We start from the raw sequence: 22,743 nt of genomic DNA, 5'->3' as shown, positions 1-22,743 counted from the left end.
GTATTTTTGCAAGTTGTGCAGGTGCAACGTCTATCATCACATGGTTCGCTGGTTTGATGAAGCGTGCGTGCACCGCCTTGAAGCCGACGACATCGCTTCCCCATCAGATCAGTGGACCGAAGCAGCAGTGTATCGTGCATGTACACAGATTGCACCCAAAAAAATCTATGTGTTTTTTGTGCTAAAATACATGTATGTTGTATAACATTTCTGTTGTATTATACCAGTTATAGTCTCAGGTAGTTAGCACCACTAGCTTTGACCATGAGGTGGCCACGACGTCGCCCACGCTCCTCCCGTGCGCGCCCAGCGCCGGTTCATGTAACCTATATATGTATACTCAAGAGAGCAACATGAGAACTTGCTGAATCAATCTCTCTTCAAGAATTTCCTGTCAACGTACCACGAGGGAAATATATATGAATCCATCTTTCAATCAGATCTTAAGGCAAAGGTCACGCAGAAACAAGTTTTTGTGGAAGGTTCAATTTGTTTTGAGAGCTTGATAGCAGTTTAAACCACTTTAAATTTATTTAGAAAGGAGGTTCAAACCAAATATGTTTTAGAAACAGTTTAGATTAAGGGTGGGGACACACTGACGACATTTGTAATGTTAGAAAATTAGTGCAATTCAACAATGATCTAGACAAAATTCATGGATAACTCAAAAGAAGCAGCAAGTTATGCTTCTACTGTCATTTCAGAACAAAGTTGGCAGGTAAACAATAGTACTTGCCAAATGAATGAAGGCTAAAAAATGGACAGTAAACAAGCCTGCAAAAATGATTCAGTTGCTCATGGACAATTATGACACTCACCAATACCCAGTGGCGGATTCAGGATGGGATCAAGGAGGGGGCTAAGTAATGGACATGTTGATTGATAATGAAGATTTATGCTTGATGCTACAGTAATTTAACGAGGAATTAAGGCTCACGGGGGGGGGGGGGGGGCTGCAGCCCCCCTAGATCCGCTAATGCCAATACCTTTGCTTCGAAGTTAGTCTGTAATATATTCCTCATCTCGTCATGTAACTACAAGAATCGATCATCAAAACTACAGAAACACACCAAAATCCCGTGTTAAATCTAGTTGGGACACACACCAAAATCCCCCATATGTTGGTTTACAGTTCAAGATGCCGTCAGTTATGAATTATGAACTAATCACCACCATTGATGCACAAGCATGCCGCTGTCCCTGAGCGAGGTGAACAGCTCTAGGCACTCGCCATACGTGTTCTGGTACTTGGGCGACCGCTCACTAGGGCAGCACCTTTGCCACCGATTGTAATGGCACTCGAGGAACAGCTCATCGATGAGGTAGATCACCCCAATGTCGAGCATCCTTGGGATGAGGTCAAAGTCGGTGCCCTCCACATCCATCTTCATCACCATGAAGTCCTATTCCGACACCGTCCGCTTCAGCCACTCGGCGAGGTCGAACGCCGGGACACGTGCGCAACTCGCCTAATGACACCCCATTGGTCACCCTGGCCGCGGTCCTGATGCGGCCCATGCCACGATCGTTTGGCTTTCTAGCATTACTGTTGGCACCCTTCTTCTTGCCGGCCGGGCCACCATTGATCTCAAACATGAGCATCTCGTTCCGGACCCAGGCGGCGTAGGGTAGCAAGGTGACGCCTTTCTTGGTGGCGTACTTTGCATGGAACGCAGGATCGGCCTCAATGGCGAAGACCTCAAAGGTGTGGTTCTGCTTCGGGTACTGCTTCCGGAACCAGCTACCGATGCTGGAGCCGTGGCTCCGGGTGCCCACATCGACGTACACATACCGGCGCTTGAAGCCGATGTCAGTGAGCGCTGGCAGGTACTTGATGTTCTTGATGTTCTTCTTCAGCGAGATCCATGGCTTTGCCAGCTCTTCTTGGATTAGCGGCTCAGCGAGGTTGATGATTCGGTGCTTGTGATCGCGATACGTGCAGTTGCTCGCGGGATTGTTGCCGTTGAGGGAGGAGGAGGACGTGCTGCTGCTGGTGGTGGAGAAAATGCCTGCATGCTTCCGAAAGACTAGCTCCCAGAGGGTGGAGCCATCCCGGCCATTTTCCTCGTGGGATCGGAGTAATCTGAGGGACGGGAAAAGAGCCTAGAGGGACCGGAGGCTAAGGCATCGCTGGTGCTGGACATGAGGACAACGAGGTGGCCGTCTGGCTTCATAATACGTGCCGCCTCGGTGGTGAGGTCGGCCTGGCGTTTGAAGGAGTTGAGCACACGTCCGGCGAAGATGAAGTCGATGGAGGAGTCCAGGAACGGGAGTTCGTGGTCGCTTTCTACCACGGCGCCGAACACGCCGAGCTCCCGCAGCGCCATCGCCTCCTAGGCACCGCCGAGGCAGACGACGTGGGAGGACGCGGAGAGCATGCCGTCCGCGAGGTGTCTTCGGAAGATGGCGGCATGGTGGTCTACCGCTCGCCTCCATTCGCGGCTGCGCCATGCGTCCAGCGACCTGACGGCCGCCTGGGCATGAGTCCTCCTCCTAGCCATGGCGGCCCGAACGGTGGGGGTCTGCTGCCCTTCCGCCACCGCCCACGATGGTGAATTCCACCCATAGGAGACAGAGCCCGAGCACGCTAATGGCGAGGTTCATGCCACCCCGTGTCTGGCGTGCAAGGCAGACGATGGCCAATTAGGCCTGATTTCAGCGGAAGCAGGGTGAATTGCGCGTGGAGGGGCAATTCAACGGGAGCAGAAGCGATCGGTGGTGCGGTTGCCGCAGACGAGGAGGCTTACGAGCTTGGGATACTGGAGGACGGGAGAGGCGTATGTGCAAAGTGCCATGTACAAATGGCAAATGGGTGGGTTGTGAACTTTCGCATGGTTTGTTTGGGCTTATTTTGCTTATAAGCCATACTTTTTCAGCTAATGAATAATATTTTTCTCTCACAACAAATCGGCCAACAATATTTTTAGCTATGGATTATCAGCCAAACAAGCCCAAACGAATATGTCGTTTATTTATGGGATGCATCGTCTGCTTCCTCCATGGGAATCAGAGCTTGAAGACGCGGAACTGAAGAGAGGAGAGGATCGGTTAGCTCTGCGATAGTGAAAGCGGTAACTCTGAATCTGAACCATTCTATATTGTGAAGTTTGGATGTCGAAAGATCCACGAGAGCATCTTTCTTAAACCTACTCTTTAAATTATTATTTTGGAGAGATATTTTGAACCAAAATCTCTATGTCTTATACATACTCTAGAGAGTCAGCCCCACTCTCTATTTTTTATTAGCGAGAAATCTAGAATAGAGGACGAAAAATTTAGAGATATAATAAAAAAAGCTATTGAAAGTATTTTTCACCAAAATCGCTATCCCTATTAATAAGAAAAGATATAAAGATGCTCTCAAAATTACTCTTTATTAAGTATTAGCAGAACAATTAGCTTGGACAGGGTGCTTAATAACTTTTAGAGATTTGCTCTCTCTTCTTCTCAGGCAACACAGTACAGCCATGGGATTACTAGTCATGTATTCATCTTTCTTGGATCCTCCTCCTCCTTGGGTCAGCATGCAGAGCAGCCGCCTATAGTTTAGGAAGTGTGCAACTTTTATTGGCTACTCGCTCCGTCCCTGAATAAAATTAATTTTTAGAATCGTCTTAACTAAATTATAAAAAAGTGCCAAGATTTATAATAATATTATTAGTATCATTAGCTACGTGATAAACTATAATATATTTATTTAGTTTTTTTAGCAACATAATATATTTATTTAGTGTCATATCCAACAGGAACAGTAGGAACAACAGCACAAATTCTCACTTCCCATGCGGTGGGCCAAAAGTGGCCCAAGTTTGCTGGGCTGACAAACACACAGAGCCCGACGTCCGTCTGGGCTCCCTAATTTATACAAGCCTATGGCCTCCAGAAGTCCATAGACACTAGACGCCCATAAAGATGGCAACGGGCCCTGATACCCGATACCCGACGGGTATTTGATCTATTAGGAGATGGGGATGTGATCATATCTTTACCTACGGACATCTAAATGGGCAAGAATCCATCCCCGACGGGTATATCGGGTACATGAACGTTCCCTGTTTATATGTCCCCGTTACCCATTGGGGAACCTGACTATTTGAGCTGTCATATGAGTATTAGGCCTAAAGAAGCTCAACATAGGTATTTTGGTTCAAATCTGAACAATCATATATATATAGCTTGTGTGTTCTAGGAACCCTCGTTCAATTTTTTCTCACCATCTCCGTCAGCAGCACAAGCATGCCTGCCTCACGAGTGCCCGTGCCCCTCACTTCCTCAGTTCGGTCCCTCTAACACCTTTGCTCATCTTCCTCGCAACCTCGCTCCTTCTCCTCGGTATCTCTGAGACTCACTATACCTGAGTGAAGAAGAAACATCTCCGATTGCAAAGCTGCAACCCCAAGTGTCCTTGTTTATCAGGTATGCAGTACCCGTCGGATATCTATTACCCGACCAATACCTAATGAATATGGGGATGGGCAAGAATCTGTACCCAAGATAGTTAACGAGGATGGGAATGGGGACGAGATGAATTGTCCGTAGCGGCAAAGTTCGGCGATACCCGACGGCTACATCCTGTTGCTAGACGCCCACGCCTGGCTCTAACACTGCGGTTCTCCTCCATCGATCGTCTCCTTTCCAGGACTCCGGGTTCAACTTCTCCTGCACATGGCGTCGGCGGTGATCCTCCGGTCCGTCGCCCGCTCGCTCTGGCTCCGGCAGCCCCTAGAGCAGCAGCGGTGCTTGATGGAGCGGTGATTCCTCAGCAGTTCCGTGCCCACAGAGGTAATCGATCCTCTATGCCCGCTTCCTCTTCCCTTGGGGGCTTGACTGGTTAAGGCATGTAAAGTTGGGCGACTTGACTTGAACGCCATTGATTGCTGGATTACAGCCTGGATTTGCAAGTCTAATTGTGTGTTGTGTTGATCTGTGGAACTAGTCGTCCATGTCATGAATCAATAAATCACTAAATTGTCCACCTGCTGCCTTGTCTACAGAAAGTTTGTTCTTTTGGGGGCTTTGCTAGTTTGCTGTACTTGGATTCGACTGAAATTGTCGAAGTTCTTGATTCGAATTTAATTGTATGTCAGCTTCTTGTTGTCTTACTCTTCTGCCATTGCTACCCATTGAGTTAGGTTTGGGTTTAAGGTTAGGGTTAGGTTCTCTGGGTTCATCGTAATAGAAGGGAGACTAGGGCCTGGAGGTGGTGGCTAGGTCTTGAATTAACATCATATCCTTTCTCCACCTGTGATCAATTGCAATTCAAATTAGATACTATGAAACTATTGTCTTGATTAAGACTTGATGGGTGCAATGACATAGATGAACACATGTGTCAGTGTTTTGGACCGAGGGGGCCTCAACCAACTAGTAAATTTATACTGCGTGTTCTCGATCCCGGATGGTGATGCAAAGAGACACAAGGCTTATACTGGTTTAGGCAATCGGTGCCCTACATCCAGTCTGAGAGATCAATCTTGTATTCCTTGCACCGAGGTGCTTGTAGTAGGGGGTTACAAGCTAGGTGAGAGAGGGAGCTAGTCCTAGGTCTCAGCATGGAGTGATGCGGGCTGCTTGAGATGTTGCTCTCAGACAGCGGGGGAGTATGCGTGTTACAGGGTGTTGTTTTTGTGTGTGCCTGTGTTTCTCCCCTAGAAATGGCCCAAGTCCTTTCCTTTTATAGTTGAAGGGAGGACCAGGGTAGTACGTGTGCTAACTATATGGTGTCGTGCGAATGGAGGCGGCGTGTCTGAGCCCTATAGCCTGTTCCTGTGGTGGCGTGGTCATCGGAGTGGTCCGTCCTTGAAGCGCTGGGGCGACGTGCTAGTCACATCTGATCTTGTGTGTCATGGGAGCTCTAGGGCTACCTCAAAGCGGGCACAACGGTCAGCATGCGGGTCGCTGTGGGTTGACTACACGTGAGGCCGAGGCCAGGTTGGTGCCGAGGCCAAACCATGGTGGGGGTCTCGGCAGACATGAATCTCGAGATGACCGAGGCCCTAACGTAGGGTGCCGAGGCTCGGAGGGAGCGGTCAATCTGGTATGTTGGTTCAGAGGTGATGATGACCCGGGCCAGACTTCCCATGCCGTGTTGTCTTTAGGGTGGGTGTTACGGGGCACAGCGTAGCGCCGGCACTGATCGTGGGCACAATGCCAGAACATAGTGACCGGTAATCCTCGCCGTGTCTTGTCTTAGCCGGTATGGTGTTGATGCGACTCCTTGTCCCGTCGGCCACTCTGTGGTGTCGAGCCGTCGTTTGGCTGAGATTGTGGGAGTGGTTGACGCATTAATAGGATGTGACATACTGTCGGGAAGACTGGTCAAGGCGGGAGCAATGGGTTATTGACAAGCCAGCCTCGGGCGATATGGAGAATAGCTGTCTCATTCGAGGCTGTACGCATGGGGCCTCGGGCGAGATGGAGATCGGGCTCCTTGTCGAGGCCTCTTGCGAGAGGCCTCACGCGAGGCGGAGATTTCGTCAGGGTGTCGAGACCTCCCATGCGAGGCCTTAGGCGAGGCGGAGAGCCGGTGGGCTCGGATGGGGCTGGTGGTGAACCCATGGCTTACCTCCTAGCTTTGTTGTTGATGGGATTTAAGTGACTCTTTTGGTGTACGCTTGGGGTACCCCATTTTATGGTACCCAATAGTAGCCCCCGAGCCTTAGGGGGAGCGCGTGCACTCTCCCTAAGGGTTTGTTGAGATTTGGCTTGCAGCCCCTCCTGTAGGGATTGTGCTTTGCTTCTTGAGGTTTTGGTGGGAGCGCGCGAGCGCACCCATAGGGTGTAGCCCCTGAGGCCCTGGAGGAGTGGATTTTACTCCTTCAGGGGCTTTTTCGTGTTTGAGTGAGGTGTTTTTATCGTATTTGTCGAGCCCACAAGTGCGAGTTCGGGTCGCGGGGTTTTGGCGAGGTCACAGGGAGAGCCCTCGAGCCTGTGCACGAAGCAAGAGGGCGGTCAGGGGTACCCTTGACTTTTTGTATGACCCTCATGCTTCCTTTTCGCTCAGAAGGAGGGGTGGAATGTGCCAGGCTACCCTCGGTGGGCACGAGCGATGGCACTTCTGATGAGCTGTTATCGGGTAAGTTCGAGTGGAGGCCCGTGCCCCATTTGCTAGGGGACGGCTAGTGGTCCAGAGACATGCTCCAAGAGCACCAGAGGGTTTCTCTAGTGGGTGCCAAGGCCGTTCGCTGGGCCCTAGTGGCTCGGTGCCTCTCTATGGTGGGATCCCATTCGGAGACCTCCCTACCGGTCTCAGACCTGACTTAGGACGCCCCAAGCGATCATTTGCTCGGGCCTTGGCCATACGTGGGCTTGCCCATAGTTGTCCTTGACTCTGTTGCCCTAGGTGGCTGTCGAAACCCTAGGGGGCCCAGCCTTTGAACCTCTGGACCGTAACGGGCTCAGTGCCCTTTATCGTGTTTGTAACAAGACTTCTAGCATGGGCTTAGGTCGTTTGTCTTTGTCTTGGGTGCAGGAGGAGCCCCCGAGCCTCCGCCCGGAGAAAGAGGGTGGTCAGGGGTCCCCTTGGCTTTTTTGTTCGGCCCTCACATATCCTTTTCGTTTGGATGGAGGGGTTGTTTGCTGAGCCCATTCGGGTGCGAGCTTGGGCCGCTGGGTCTCGGCATGGTTGCAGGAAGAGCCCCCTAGCCTCTGCATAGAGCGAGAGGGCCATCGGGAGTTCCCCTAGCTTTTTGTACGCCCCTCGTGCATGAGGGTTTGTTTGCTGAGGCCCCCTTGGGTGCGAGCCTGGGTCGTGGGGTCTTGGCATATCTACAGGAAGGGCTCCCCAACCTCTGCATGGAGCGAGAGGGCCGTCAGGAGCTCCCTTGGCTTTTTGTATGACCCTCGCACTTCCTTTTTGCTCGGAAGGAGGGGTTGTTTTGCCGAGCCCCCTCGAGTGCGAGCCAGGGTCGCTAGGTCTCGGCAAGGTTGCAAGAAGAGCCCCTTAGCCTCTGCACGGAGCAAGAGGTCCGTCAGGGGTTCCCCTGGCTTTTCATATGACCCTCACGCTTCCTTTTCACTTAGAAGGAGGGGTGGAATGTGCCAGGCTACCCTTGGTGGGCACAAGCGGTGGCACTTCCAGTGAGCTGTTATCGGGTAAGTCCGAGTGGAGGTCCGTATCCCGTTCGCTAGGGGACAGCTAGTGGTCTAGAGATGCACTCCAAGAGTACTGGAGGGTTTCTCTAGTGGGTGCCGAGGCCGTTTGCTGGGCCTCAATGGCTCGGTGCCTCCCTACAGTGGGATCCCATTCGGAGACCTCCCTGCCGGTCTCGGACATGACTTAGGGCATCCCAAGTGTTTCGCTTGCTTGGGCCTCGGCCCCGAGTGGGCTCGCCCGCGGTCATCCCTAACTCTGTTGCCCTAGGGTGGCTTTCGAAACCCCTAGAGGCCCAACCTTCGAACCCCTGGACCGTAATAGGCTCAACGCCTGGTTCCTTCATCTAGAAGGGTTAACCATGCCGGATCTGAGGGAAACTTCCTTGATTTCATCGCCCATCCATTTCGCCTTTGCCCTACATAAATACGCAACAAGCCTCGCCCCTCCCCACCTTACCTTGCCTATGTTAGCTCTACCCCCATCAAGTCATCGCTAGAGCAGCGGGCACTAGGAAGAAGAAGGGAGAAGGGTGAGCCAGGGAGAGAGAGAGAGAGAGAGAGACAAACTCACCGCTGTATTCAAACCCTCCACCGCACTCATGGCCGGCGACATCATTGTCATCGAGGTGGACCCTTGAGATCCATCTAACGTCACCATAGAGATGCTTCAGTCGCTCATTGATGGCGGACTCCTTCGTCCGATGACGGACCCCAGCAGGCCAGAGTGGATCGCTCCGTCGGGTGAGCCAGAGCCGAGGCCTCACGACGGTTACATCGTGAGCTTCATCTCCTTTCACGAGTGTGGCCTCGGTGTTCTGGTGGACCGGTTCATGCGGGCGCTCCCACACTATTATGGCATGGAGCTCCACAACTTCAACCCCAACTCCATCGCATAGGCGGCCATCTTCATCGCTATCTGCGAGGGGTACTTGGGGATTGCTGCCCATTGGGAGTTGTGGCTCCATCTCTTCCGGACGGGGCATACCACTAAGCCGACGGGCACATTAGGCACAAGGAAGGCGGTGAGGGCCGGTGGCTGCACTCTCCAAGTGCGTCAGGATCGCTAGCACCTCTACATCCTGGCCCAGCTCACGTCATCCAATCATCGATGGTACATGAGCTGGTTCTATCTCCACAACGATGACGGCGGACTTCCCCCCTACACTGGGCGAATTGTGGGGAGCTGCCCGGAGAGGTGGAAGTACGGCGTCCCGAGGGAGGATTAGCCCAAGCTATAGCCGCTTATGGAGGGGCTAGAGAGGCTATGGGGCTGCGGCCTTACTGTGGCCATGGTCGTGGCTGTCTTCCACCACTAGAGGGTGCTGCCGCTGATGGCTCGGTGGCGACACCGATTTGAGATGAGGCCGGGTGATCCAAATGAGGGCATCCAGATGTCCTCCTCTGCCCTTTCCGACGAGGAAATTCTTCGTCGGGTGGGGGAGACAGTGGAGGCGAAGCTGAGGGGCGGCAACCTGACCCCCATCGTGATGCGCCCGTCGTAGGGGTTCCTCTCGCTGGTAAGTCACGCGCCGCTATAGCCCTTGAGACTTCTCTGTTTCTCCTTACTTCTTGTTCCCTTATGCGTGTTTGTCGTTCTTGTAGGGGATGAGGGATGTGCGCGCCTCTCCACCGCCCGTTCCTGAGGACACGAGGCGGCGGGCGATCAACTGGGTGCACGCCAAGGCATAGAAAAAGCGGAAGGACGCCAAGGCGGCAAAGCGCATGAAGAAGATCCTCACGCGTGAGGAACCGGATAAGCGCTGCCGCCAGCAAAGGAAGGATGGCCTCCCATTGGAGGAGTCCCTATCACCGTCGATATCGATGGATGCCTCAGATGGGGATGATGAGGGCGAGATGGGGCGGGGTCCCTTGGACCATCTCCCTGACATAGGGGAGACGGTGCTCGGGGCATCGGCAAGCAGCCCGGTGCTCCCAGGAGGAGGAGGAGGAGCTGCTGCCCTAGGGTTGGCGATTGCTCACCTCAGGGCTGAGGCCGACACGCCCGAGGAGTGGGCGTTGGGCAAGCGTGCCGTCAGCCCGGTGGGCTCGGTGGCAGTGGTGGAGCAGGTGGTGGTGGGGGCAACGCAACTGCCCCTGCAGAGGACCGAGGGGGCACCAGGGTCCGTCAAGGACCAACTGGCGTCGATGAACACGGAGGCCGTGCCTCTGCCACCACCACCGCCTACGTAGACAAGGGTCACCATGCCAAAGCGGTTGCAGCCCTGCTCAAGGTAGGTGTATTTTTGGTGGAGCCATAGTGCTTTTTCGTCTTGTGCTGACCTTGTAAATGTTTTGTCCTTAGCCGGAAGCGACCTGCGGAGGTGCCTACCTTGGCGCCCCTAAAAGCGCTCAAGGTTAACCCTGGCTCCTCTGCCCACTGGGTGGCAGAGGCGCAAGCCACCCTACAACGTGGTGCTGCATTGGCAAGGGCTGACCCGAAGGAGCCAGCCACCCAAGGAGGGGCTACCGGGGTGGCCCCGACATAGGTGGGGGAGGGAGCGCCTCCGCCCCATGATGGTGAGGCCCATGGGTTGGATGGGGCTGAGGTTCCCTTGCCTGCGGAGGCCACCAGGATCGAGGTCCCCGTGGTTTCACAGGCCGAGGCGATGGAGGCCACGGTGCCCAGGACCATCGAGGTCGCTGTGGCGGGCACCGGAGCCCCCGCGACCACTGAGGCCATGGTGGTGGAGGCTGGAGCCCCTGGGACCTCTGAGGCCATGATGGTGGAGGCCAGAGCCCCTGGGACCACCAAGGCCACGATGGCAGAGGCCGGAGCCCCTAGGACCACCGAGGCCACGATGGCGGAGGCCGGAGCCCCTGGGACCATCGAGGCTGACGTGATTGCGGTGAGGTTGTCGGCCCAGGAAGTGGAGACGAAGGCCACGGAGGCCTCAGTGGCACCCTTGGTTCAAGGCCTGCCGTTGTTGCGGGAGAGCGCCTGGGAGGTGGAACTTCTTCCAATCTCCTCCGACGATACTTCCTGGGCGTAGGAGATGGCCGACGCCGAGGTGGCCGGTGTCGTGGAATAGCCGGTTCCAACCCCAGGCGAGGGAAGCTCGGCCCTTGCGTGAGTATGACCCGAGCCCTGCGGGTGGGATCACCTGTGTGTCCTGTGGCAGAGCCAGGACGACCCTGGGGCGGAGCCTCTGTTTGCCCTCGAGGACGCAGCCGAGGGCGGTCGCTGGGACATGTTTGAGCAGTACCGCCAGCTAGCAGAGCAGTCACTACGGACGACGCTGTCCGTGGTGGCCAACGATCTGCCCAGAGTTGCCCAGGTTCGTGCTTTCTTTTCTCATGCGGTGGTCTTTTTCTAGGTTTTCTTTATAGGGATTGACTCCTATTCTATTTCCCCTAGGAGCTCGAGACCCGGTCCCTTATGAAGTCGGTCTTTCTCCGGTGGGAGAGGGACATCTGGGACTAGCTTCAGCGGCAAAAGGGCCTTCTTGCAGGCGCCAACGAGCTCCTATCGGCATGGAGCGCAGAGGTGGAGGACCTCTGCCTTCGTTGTGCTGACGTGAAGGTCGAGGCGGCCACGGCTCAGGAGCAGCTCGCCCCTCTGGTGGCGCGGGTCAAGGAGTTGGTGGAGGAGCTCACCCGCATGGCCAGTGATCAGGATGCCTTTAGGTCTCGAGCCGAAGAAGCCACGGCCTCGGGCAAGGCTCTTGCTAGGCAGCTAGGAGCGGAACAGAGTGCGCACTAGCTGACAAAAGGCGCTTTGGATGAGGCCCTTGCAGCGGCTGAGGCCTCATGAACCGAGGCTATGGTTTGGAGGGGAAAGGCCGAGGGTGAGTCCTAGTCCCCTCGTTTTATTCTCTTTTCCTTATGTTCGCTCCCTAACTTCTTGGTGTGACGTAGAGCTGGGGAGTGAAGCTTCTAGGGCGGCCGAGGCTTCTCAAGTCGAGGCTCAGCGCCTAAAGGAGAAAGCCGAGGCCTTTTGGGTCGAGGCCTGACACTGGGAGCTGAAGGCCAAGGGTGAGTTCCGTAGGCTTTCGTCCCTATTTAGCTTGTTTTCCTTTGCGCTCAACCCCGTTTCATTTCCTATGGCATAGAGTCAGAGGCGGAGGTTACCCGGGCAGCCGAGGCTTCCATCGCGGTGCAGGCGGTGCTCAAGACTGAGATCGGGGAGCATGAGGCACTGAAGAGTGCTGCCCGCACCACCTACGAGGCCTTGGAGGTCGAGGGGGTTCAATCAGGCAGCTCCCTTGGGAGCCGTCTGATTGCATTAAGTGGTCAAGTGCGTGAGTGGCTCCAAGGAGCGCTGCACACGGGCGTCAAGTGCGCGCTGGCAGTCATCGCCTCGCACTATATAGGCTTTGACCTTCAAGCCATCAACGATGGCTACGTCCTACCCGACGATGATGAGGAGGCTGACGAGGCGGTTGCGAAGCTGATGGAGACAGCGAAGGGCCCCGATATGGCGTTGGCCAAGCTGTTCGAAGAGGAGGTGGTCGCTCCTCCACCATCTACCGATGCTGGAGGCCCTAAGCCGTGACCTGGGCCTAAGAGGCCATGTAAATAGGATAGGAATTAACTATGTATCGTAATGTTTGTGGCCGTGGAGGCCTTTCTTTTGAAGTACTCATGTTTCTTTAATCATTTGTCTTGTATTTCCGAGCCTCTGCCCTCTTGTTGTCTCTGATCTGATTTCTTTACAAAAACCTCCTTGGAGCCTAAGTCATCCCCTGGGCGAAAGGTGGTGAGGGAGCACTGTAGCCCAGAGGCTTAGGTCGTCTCGTGACTCTACCAGGCTTCTGGCCCTGAGACGGGCTTTGGGTCCTTAGGTTTTCCGCAACCAATTCATCAGAGCGTGCTAGAGGGTTTGGCGTAGGAATTTCTTTTTCGAAAAATGACTAAAAAATGGTGCGTGGGACTTAGGGGGAATCCCCCATCTAGCCCCCGAGGGAGATTCGGTTCTACGGAGGTAGAGCCGAGTCTCCCTTACAGTGCCATCGTATTGCCAAGACCAACAATAGGCTCGAGGGGGGGGGGTTCTCAAAAAATTAGAACAACTAAAGAACGCTTTTCAATTGTATTCTGAGAAACAATATATATAATGCTTGGAATTTTAAGGGTAAAAGTGACGTAGCTGTTCTATATTCCAAGCGTTGGTGAAGATTTCACCCTTCTTGTTGGCTAGCTTGTAGGTTCTGGGCTTCAGCACTTGGGCGATGATGTACGGTCCTTCCCATGGCAGGGTCAGCTTGTGGCAACCCTTGTTGCTCTGCGCCATCCTCAACACCAGGTCGCCTACCTTCAAGTCTTGGCTTCGGATGTGCCAGGCCTGATAGCGCCGTAGGGTTTGCTGGTATTTAGCCGAGTGCAGCAGCGCGATGTCTCAGGCTTCCTCTAGTTGGTCGAGGGCGTCCTCTCAGGTGGTGCGGCTGCTTTGTTCGTTATAGGCCTATAGCCTTGGGGAACCATATTCCAAGTCAGTGGGGAGGATGGCCTCGGCCCCATAGACCAGGAAGAAAGGCATGAACCCTGTGCCTCAGCTTGGAGTGTTCCTCAGGCTCCAGATGACCGATGGGAGTTCAGTGAGCCATTTCTTGCCAAACTTCTTCAACCGGTTGTAAATTCTTGGCTTGAAGCCTTGTAGGATCATGTCATTGGCATGTTCTACTTGGCCATTGGTCTTTGGGTGTCCTATGGCTGACCAGGCCACACGGATGTGGTGGTCATCGCAGAACGTCAATAATTTTTTGTCGGTGAACTGTGTCTCATTGTCGGTGATGATGGTGTTAGGGACCCCGAACCTATGGATAATGTCAGTGAAGAACATCACTGCTTGCTCGGATTTGATTTGATTGATCGGACGAGCCTCGATCTATTTGGAGAACTTATCAATTGCTACCAGTAGATGGGTGTAGCCTCCGAGGGCCCTTTGTAGAGGCCCGACCATGTCGAGCCCCCACACGATGAACGACCACATAATGGGGATGGTTTGGAGGGCTAGGGCCGGGAGGTGCATCTGCTGAGCATAGTACTGACATCCTTCGTAGGAGCGTACTAGCTTAGTGGCATCGGCAACCGCCGTCGGCCAGTAGAACCCTTGACAAAAAGTGTTTCCGATGAGCATCCGAGGCGCCGCATGGTGCCCGCAGGCCCGTGCGTGCAAGTCCCAAAGCAGGGCTTGGCCTGCCTCGGTGGTGATGCATCGTTGGAGGACATCGGAGGGACTTCGCTTGTACAATTCACCATTGCAGAGGACGTAAGTCTTGGCTCGCCGCGCAAGCCATCAGGCTTCGGTCCTGTCACTAGGAAGCTCTCCCCGAGCAAGCCAATCAAGGAACGAGATTTGCCAGTTCGCGTCCTAGTCGGCCTAGGGAGGCTCGGTGTTGACTTCCATGACCTCGGGCTTGGTCGAGAGAGTCTCGGCAGCAGAGGGGGCGTCGAGCCCCATGGTGGTTTCGGCCAGTGGGCCCTCTTCCGTTGCTGAGGCGTAGTCGATGGAAGGCTTGTGGAGGTCTCTGGCAAAGACGTTCGGGGGGGATCGGAGCCCGTGCTGAGGCCATCTTTGTCAGTTCATCCGCGGCCTCGTTGTATTTCCGCGCGATGTGGTTGAGCTCGAGACCATCGAACTTGTCTTCCAGGAGGCGTACCAGCTTGCAGTACGCCTCCATTTTGGGGTCGAGGCAGTTTGACTCCTTCATGACTTAATCGACGATGAGCTGCGAGTCGCCCCGAATGTCAAGACGCCGTACTCTAAGTTCAATGGCGATCTACAGGACGTTGACAAGGGCCTCATATTCAGCTGCGTTGTTGGAGGCGGCAAAATGGAGCTGAACCATGTAGCGCATGTGTACTCCGAGGGGCGAGATGAAGAGCAGACCCGCGCCTGCCCCAGTCTTTGCCAGAGACCTATCGAAGTACATGGTCTAGCATTCTGTCTGGACTTGAGCAGGTGGCAATTGGGTGTCGGTCCACTTAGCCACAAAATTGGCCAAGACCTGAGACTTTATTGCTTTCTAAGGCGCAAAGGTCAGGGCTTCCCCCATGAGTTCGACGGCCCACTTGGCTATCCTATCCGAAGCCTCTCGGTTATGGATTATCTCTCCTAAGGGAAAAGATGACACCACGGTCACTGGGTGGGACTTGAAGTAGTGGCATAGCTTGCGCTGAGCCAAGACTACGGCGTAGATCAACTTTTGGATGTGGGGGTATCGTGTTTTGGTCTCGGAAAGCACTTCACTGATGAAGTAGACAGGTCATTGGATGGGTAGAGCATGCCCCTCTTCCTGACTCTCTACTACTACGGCAGCACTAGCCACTTGGGTTGTTGCGGTGACGTAGAATAAGAGGGCCTCGTCTCTGGCCGGTGGTACCAAGACGGGAGGATTGGTGAGCAGTGCTTTAAGCTTGGCGAGAGCTTCTTCGGCCTTGGGGTCCAAAAAAAGCGTTCAGATTTTCTCAAGAGACGATACAGAGGTAAGCCTTTTTTGCTGAGGTGCGAGATGAAGCGGCTCAGGGCCGCAAGGCATCCCATGACCCTCTACACTCCCTTGAGGTCTCTGATTGGTCCCATGCTGGTTACGGCCGAGACCTTCTCTGGGTTGGCTTCGATGCCGCGTTCCGAGACTATGAATCCCAAGAGCATGCCTCGGGGGACTCCGAACGCACACTTCTCAAGATTGAGCTTGATGCCCTTCTCTCTAAGGCATTTGAAGGCTATCTTAAAGTTGTTGACAAGATCCTCGGCCTTTCTAGACTTGACCATGATGTCGTCCACATAAGCCTCGATGGTTCACCCAATGTGGTCGCCGAAGACCTAGGTCATGCACCGCTGGTATGTGGCCCCCGTGTTTCTGAGGCCAAAAGGCATAGTCATGTAGTAGTGCATGCCGAATGGGGTGATGAAAGAAGTCGCAAGCTGGTCGGACTCTTTCATCTTGATTTGATGGTAACCAGAATACGCATCAAGGAAAGATAGGGTCTCGCACCCCGCAGTGGAGTCAATGATCTGATCGATTCGAGGTAATGGGAAGGGGACTTTTGGATAAGCTTTATTTAAACTGGTGTAGTCTACACACATCCTCCATTTCCCATTTTTCTTCTTAAATAACACAGGGTTAGCCAACCACTCTGGGTGGGACACATCCTTGATGAACCCGTCCGCCAAGAGTTTCTGCACTTCCTCGCCGATGGCTCTACACTTTTCTTCGTTGAATCGGCGTAGGCATTGCTTCACCGGTCTAGAGCCAGCCCAGATGTCCAAGGCATGCTCGACGACCTCCCTCGGTATGCCCGGCATGTCCAAGGGACTCCATGTGAAAATGTCAGCATTCGCACGGAGGAAGTCGACGAGCATGGCCTCCTATTTGATGTCGAGGGTGGCGCTGATCCTCAGTGCCTGGTCGTCGGGGCAGGCGGGGTCGACCGGGACAAGCTTGATGGTCTCCGTGGGCTCGAATGCCCCTACACGACGCTTGGAGTCAGACGCCTTGCCACCGAGTTGGTCGAGGTTTGCGATGAGGGTCTTGGCCTCCGTGAGAGCCTCGGCGTACTCGATGCACTCGACGTCGCAGTCGTATGCATGTTCATACATGGACTCAATTGTGATGACACAGTTGGGACCCGGCATCTTGAGCTTGAGGTAGGTGTAGTTGGGGACTGCCATGAACTTGGCATAGCACGACCGCCCTAGGATGGCGTGGTAGGTTCCCCTGAACCCGACCACCTCGAAGGTGAGGACCTCCTTGTGGTAGTTGGAGGGGGTGCCGAAGCAAAAAGGAAGGTCAATGCGCCCGAGGGGTCGCGTGCGTTTCCCTGGCATGATGCCGTGGAAAGGCGCGGCATCACCTCGGAGCCTCAACCGATCGATCTCCAAGAGCTCCAGGGTGCCGGCGTAGAGGATGTTGAGGCCGCTGCCTCCATCCATCAACACCTTAGTGGGCCGGGTGTTGCCCACAATCGGGTTGACGACGAGCAGGTACTGCCTGGGATTCAGGACATGGTTGGGGTGGTCATCTTGATCAAAGGTGATCGCCTCCCAAGACCAGTCGAGGTACCAGGGAGTGGCCACCTTGACCGAGAAGACCTCTCGGCGTTCCCTCTTTCGCTGCCGTGCTGTAAGGCATGCCGAGGGTCCGCCAAAGATCATGAAGGTGTTGTGCACCTCAGGGAACCCATCATCCTTGTCATCATCTCGGTCACCGATGCCTTTTTGCTTGGCATCATCGTCGGGGAGTCCGAGCCTAGCATAGTAACGCCACAGCATGGAGCAATCCTCGAGGGCGTGCTTTACTGGGCCCTGGTGGTAAGGGCAGGGTTTCTTAAGCATGTCGTCGAAGGGCCTGGGGCCTTGGGGATTCTTGCGTTCTACGGCCGTGACTAGATCGGCCTCGAGGATGGCCTGCTTCCCTTGGCGACCCTTTTTCTTTCTTTTGGGGAGGTGGAGAACCGAGGCCTCGGGGGCCTCATCCCTCCGCTTCCCCTTGGCGTCGCTCTCGGGGAAGATGGCCCCTATAGCTTCTTCGCCCGAGGTGAAGTTGGTGGCGATGTTGAGGAGCGCGGCACGTTCCAGTCTAACTCTCGGACCAAGTCTCGGCAGGTGGTGCCAGAGAGAAAAGCCTGGATGATCTCTGAGTCGCCGATGCTGGGCAACTCGGTGCACTATTTAGAGAAGCGCTGGATGAAGTCTCGGAGAGACTCATCTGGTTTCTGGCAATAGCTCTTAAGGTCCTAGGAGTTTCCAGGGCACATGTATGTGCCCTGGAAATTCCTGACGAAGATCCTAACCAAGTCGCGCCAGTCGTGGATCTGAGAGGGAGGAAGGTGCTCGAGCCAGGCTCATGCCAAGTCTGACAAGAGTAAGGGGAGGTTGCGGATGATGAGCTAGTCATCGTTCACGCCACCTAGCTAACAAGCCAGACGATAATCGGCAAGCCAGAGTTTGGGATTGGTCTCGCCGCTATACTTCGTGAGGTTGGCTGGTTGCCGAAACCATGCTGGGAAATGTGCAGCGTGGATGGCTCTGCTGAAGACCCAAGGACCAGGCGGTTCAGGAGAAGGACTGTGGTCCTCCTCACTGTCATAACGGCCACCCCGGTGTGGATGATAGCCCCAGGCAGGCCCCTCATTATTGTGGCATCGTTGCCTGCTGACCACCTCATGGTCTGCCTGCACCTCATGTTGGTTGCCGAGGCAGTCGAGTTGTAAGGGGACCCCATGGGCTATTGGCGCCTGAGCGAGCTTGAGACGAACTAAGGCCTCTTTATCCTACCGATGCGGTGCCGAGGGGAGGTCCGAGGCGGCTCCGCGCCATCGAGAGGTGGAACTCTCGACCTATTGCACCGTGGTGGTCTCGAGGAGATCCCGGAGCTCACCGCAAACCCGTCGCCCTTCCCTGGTAGAGGGCTCAGGCATCGCGTGAACTAGCATCGCTGCAGCCACAACATTCTGGCTAGCACGGTTGAATATTAGGGGACGATCGTCCCCTTCGTTGTCATTGATGCGGTGGTGCACGTCGTGGGCCCGCCACCGGGCCCCTCTACCGTCACTGCGGCCCTGTTGCTCTTGCTCGAGAGTGTTTTGGAGCTATTGCAAAAGGAGTCGATCTTGCTCGACCTTAGCCTGAAGTTCACGGAGCTGCTCCAGGTCCGGGCATCGAAATTGCTCGAGGACAAGGTTCTCGTTCCGTGCTGCCAGTGGGACAATGCGTGAGGGCATGGCATCGCCCATGCCCTGATGAAGCGGGGTATGGTTGCCTACGCCCTCGTCCTCCTCGCCCGTGCTTAGCATCCCAAGTCCGACGTGGAAGCACTCACGAGAGGGATCGTGAGCGCCTTCATCGTTAGAATCAGAGTAGCCAAAGCAATAGTCGCTCGCGGCCAAGAAGCGGCGCATGGTTTCATGGTCGCGGAGGTCGGAGAAATCCGCTCCGGCCCATGCTTCGTCCTCCTCCGAGGAGTCGGTGTGGGTGCGAGTCAACGTGGTTGTGTTGAAGTTGAGAGCGAAGCATTGGTGGTGTCCTAAGGGCTCCGCGTGAATGGAAGCATAGGAGGCGGTGGCATTTCTCAACCCAAAGGGGTATGGGGAGGGTGCCATCGCTGGGCTTTGCTCCGCCGGAGTTGGCTCTTCAGGGAGTGGTGGAGCGGAGCTTGATGTTGGGGCATCGCCGGGCGCCACCGACGCTTTTCGCTTGTCCAGGCTCAGGCTAGACAGGTCCCCGACCAGGGACCTTGCGTTAACAGCTGGTCATAGGATACCAGTGGAGAGCGGCGAGTCACCCTGGGTTCACGTAGCATCGGGGTGATCCTGCTCGCGTCATGCCTGGCGAGCGCAGCGAGAGCGGCCGCCCAGGCGCCGCATGTGCCTGGGCTACCGATGCGTGACATCGTCATCGGTAGGTGGGGCATGGGGTGTGGAGTACCATGTCGTACTCATGCCCTAGAGACATGAACTCTAGGCTCCCAAACCAGACCACTGTGCCGAGACGCAGTGGTCGTACGGGGTCTGCCATCTGGAACTTGTTGGGATGATGAAACTGACACGCAGATGCCCCTACCTGGCACGCCAACTGTCGGTGTTTTGGACCAGGGGGGCCTCAACCAACTAGTAAATTTATACTGCATGTTCCTGATCTCGGATGGTGATGCAAAGAGACACAAGGCTTATACTGGTTCAGGCAATCGGTGCCCTACATCTAGTCTGAGAGATCGATCTTGTATTCCTTGCATCGAGGTGCTTGTAGTAGGGGGTTACAAGCTGGGTGAGAGAGGGAGCTAGTCCCAGGTCTCGGCACAGAGTGATGCGGGCTGCTTAAGACATTGCTCTCAGACAGCGGGGGAGTATGAGTGTTACAGGGTGTTGTTTTTGTGTGTGCCTGTGTTTCTCCCCTAGAAATGGCCCAAGTCCTTTCCTTTTATAGTTGAAGGGAGGACCAGGGTAGTACGTGTGCTAACTATACGGCGTCGTGCGAACGGAGGCGGCGTGTCTGAGCCCTGTAGCCTGTTCCTGTGGCGGCATGGTCGTCGGAGTGGTTCGTCCTTGAAGCGCTGGGGTGACGTGCTGGTCACATCCGATCCTATGCGTCATGGGAGCTCTAGGGCTACCTCGAAGCAGGCGCGGCAGTCAGCGTGCGGGTCGCTATGGGTTGACTGCGCGCGAGGCCGAGGCTCGATTGGTGCCGAGGCTAAACCACGGTGGGGGTCTCGGCAGACGTGAATCTCAAGATGACCGAGGCCCTGACATAGGGTGCCGAGGCTCGGAGGGAGCGGTCGATCTGGTACGCTGGTTCGGAGGCGATGATGACCCGGGCCAGACTTCCCATGCCGCATTGTCTTCGGGGCGGGTGTTACGGGGCACAGCGTAGTGCCGGCGCTGATCGTGGGCACAGCGCCAGAACACAGTGACCGGTAATCCCTGCCGTGCCTTGTCTTAGCCGGTATGGTGTTGATGCGACTCCTTGTCCCGTCGGCCACTCCGTGGTGTCGAGCCGTTGTCCAGCTGAGATTGCGGGAGTGGTTGACGCATTAGTAGGACGTGACATGCTGTCGGGAAGACTGGTCGAGGCGGGAGCGACGGGTTATTGACAAGCCAGCCTCGAGCGATACGGAGAATAGCTGTCTCATTCGATGTTGTACGCACGGGGCCTCGGGCGAGACGGAGATCGAGCTCCTTGCCGAGGCCTCTCGCGAGAGGCCTCGCGCGAGGCGGAGATTTCATCAGGGTGTCGAGACCTCCCGTGCGAGGCCTCAGGCGAGACAGAGAGCCGGTGAGCTCGGACGGGGCTGGTGGTGAACCCATGGCTTACCTCCTGGCTTTGTTGTTGATGGGATTTAAGTGACTCTTTTGGTGTATGCTCGGGGTACCCCGTTTTATGGTACCCGACAACATGATTATAAGGTCTTGAACAGACAAGTGTGGAACCAGAATGTGCAAGTGCTTCACCTTGATCATTTGAAGTGAAGAAAGATTTTGTGAAACTCTTGACCTTTTAATCAATAGAAATCGCTAGATGGGTGTAAAAGTGAAGAGAATGACGGCTGTTCTGGTTTATGAAACTTAACCAGAATAATTTGTATTCTGAAACTGAGGGACTGCATACCAAAACATGGCGGTCACCGTTAACTGAATTTTGACACAAATCCATTCTTTGTACGTCTACAGAGATATCCCTCCTCGGGTACTCATTCAAGAGACGCTATGGAACAGAAGAGTCACATCAGCGGGAAGGAAGATGTGTATGAACGACTACTAATGAAGATCGATAAGGTTTCCGAGGGCTTGGATGAACACCACCGCCTGCTTAAGCAGCTTGAGGTTCAGATGAAGGAAAACAAGTAAGCATAGTCATAGTCAACATGTATGCGAACTTAGTTTTTTTTGTTTCCCTAACCTTTCCTTTTAACCTATATAGGAATGGCGGAGCGATAGACCTGACACCTTGGATCCTGTCAGTACCTGCCTCTTTGATACTGTTTGTCCTTTATAATTATGTACAAGGCTGACTGTCTTTGGAGGGTTAATGTCAGGAGGGCGTTAATGTGTGATGCAAAACTCTATTTCTTTGTTGAGCTGTATGAACTTTCTGTTTCTTTTAGTAGAAGTAGGGTGATGCAGTGCCTCAGATGTTTGATGGCATAAAACAATTTGTGATCTGTGCCTGCCCCCACTATATACTAGATGCTTGTTGTTTTCACATTGTGTTGATTGCTGAACTTGATCAGGATTCATTGGAAAGTTTAATTGGCCACACACGAAAATTCGGTATGGATTTATGGTCTTATGGGGGCTGTGTGTATAGGTTACAACCCTTTTTGTGGTTGAGTTAAGCAATGACATCAAGCTGAATATGACCAGGTTCTGCCTTGAACCCCTGGAATTTTGTTAGCGCTTAGTGACAGCTACGTGTGTTTCTTTGCCAGTGGTTGTTCACTAGATGAATTTGCATCAGTTTCTTCTTTTGTAAAGAAAACATAGATGTTGGAGGTTATGTACATGGATTTCAGAAAATTGAAGCACGAGTCAAAAGGACCTGCCAAAACATAGAGGTTCAGGCCCTTTTTTCATTTGAGATTGGTCCTCACGAACCCAATCCATATGATTTTTGACAAATATATTTCTTTTTTTCTCGAAAGAATCTCTACAGGACAATTATTACGGATAGAATCTTACAGAATTTCTGTAAAATTCTTCATCCAATGGTTGTCTAGAGTTCTTGTTTTTTTGCTAAAAGTATTTAGGGGCTGTCATCATATATTGATCTCCGAGGAACTAGAAACTGGGGAGTTGGAGTGTGATTTAACTCAATATTCAAATACAAGTAGGGTGTCAATCAAGGCGCAATCGCTCACGTTCATCCAATAATCCCCTTGGCTTCCTGATTCAGTCTAAAGACTTCACGTAGATGCCACTGCCAATGATGATAGAACCACGCAGCAACACATTTCTATGTATAATATAGACAAATCATGCATGCATAATCAGTACTTCATCATTTTTTGCTAGCAAGAAATCCAGAATAAAGGATGACATTATTTGGAGAGCTAATTAAAAAAACCGTCGAAGAGTATTTTTTTCATCAAAATCTTTATTTCTGTCAATAAGGAAGGATATGTTTCTCTAACCCATCCTTCACCTTTTCTGATCTTCGATACTCCGGCCTTCGCTCTCTACTCATGGAGATGAGGGCAAGCTATCCAAATCGTC

General features: G+C 53.8%; 2 pseudogenes; one reads left to right on the top strand and one right to left on the bottom strand.

The window, feature by feature from the left end:
• Positions 1–1,166: 1,166 nt before the first annotated feature.
• On the bottom strand, positions 1,167–2,501 carry LOC136466655 (uncharacterized; annotated as a pseudogene).
• Positions 2,502–4,665: 2,164 nt separating this feature from the next.
• LOC136500753 (uncharacterized) lies at positions 4,666–21,884 on the top strand (annotated as a pseudogene).
• The last annotated feature ends 859 nt before the right edge of the window (positions 21,885–22,743 follow it).

Source organism: Miscanthus floridulus, chromosome 1 (assembly GCF_019320115.1).
Source record: "Miscanthus floridulus cultivar M001 chromosome 1, ASM1932011v1, whole genome shotgun sequence".
NCBI classification, from domain to species: Eukaryota; Viridiplantae; Streptophyta; class Magnoliopsida; order Poales; family Poaceae; genus Miscanthus; species Miscanthus floridulus.
The sequence above is the reverse complement of the archived record's forward strand: the minus strand, read 5'-3'. Positions and strand labels throughout refer to the sequence as shown.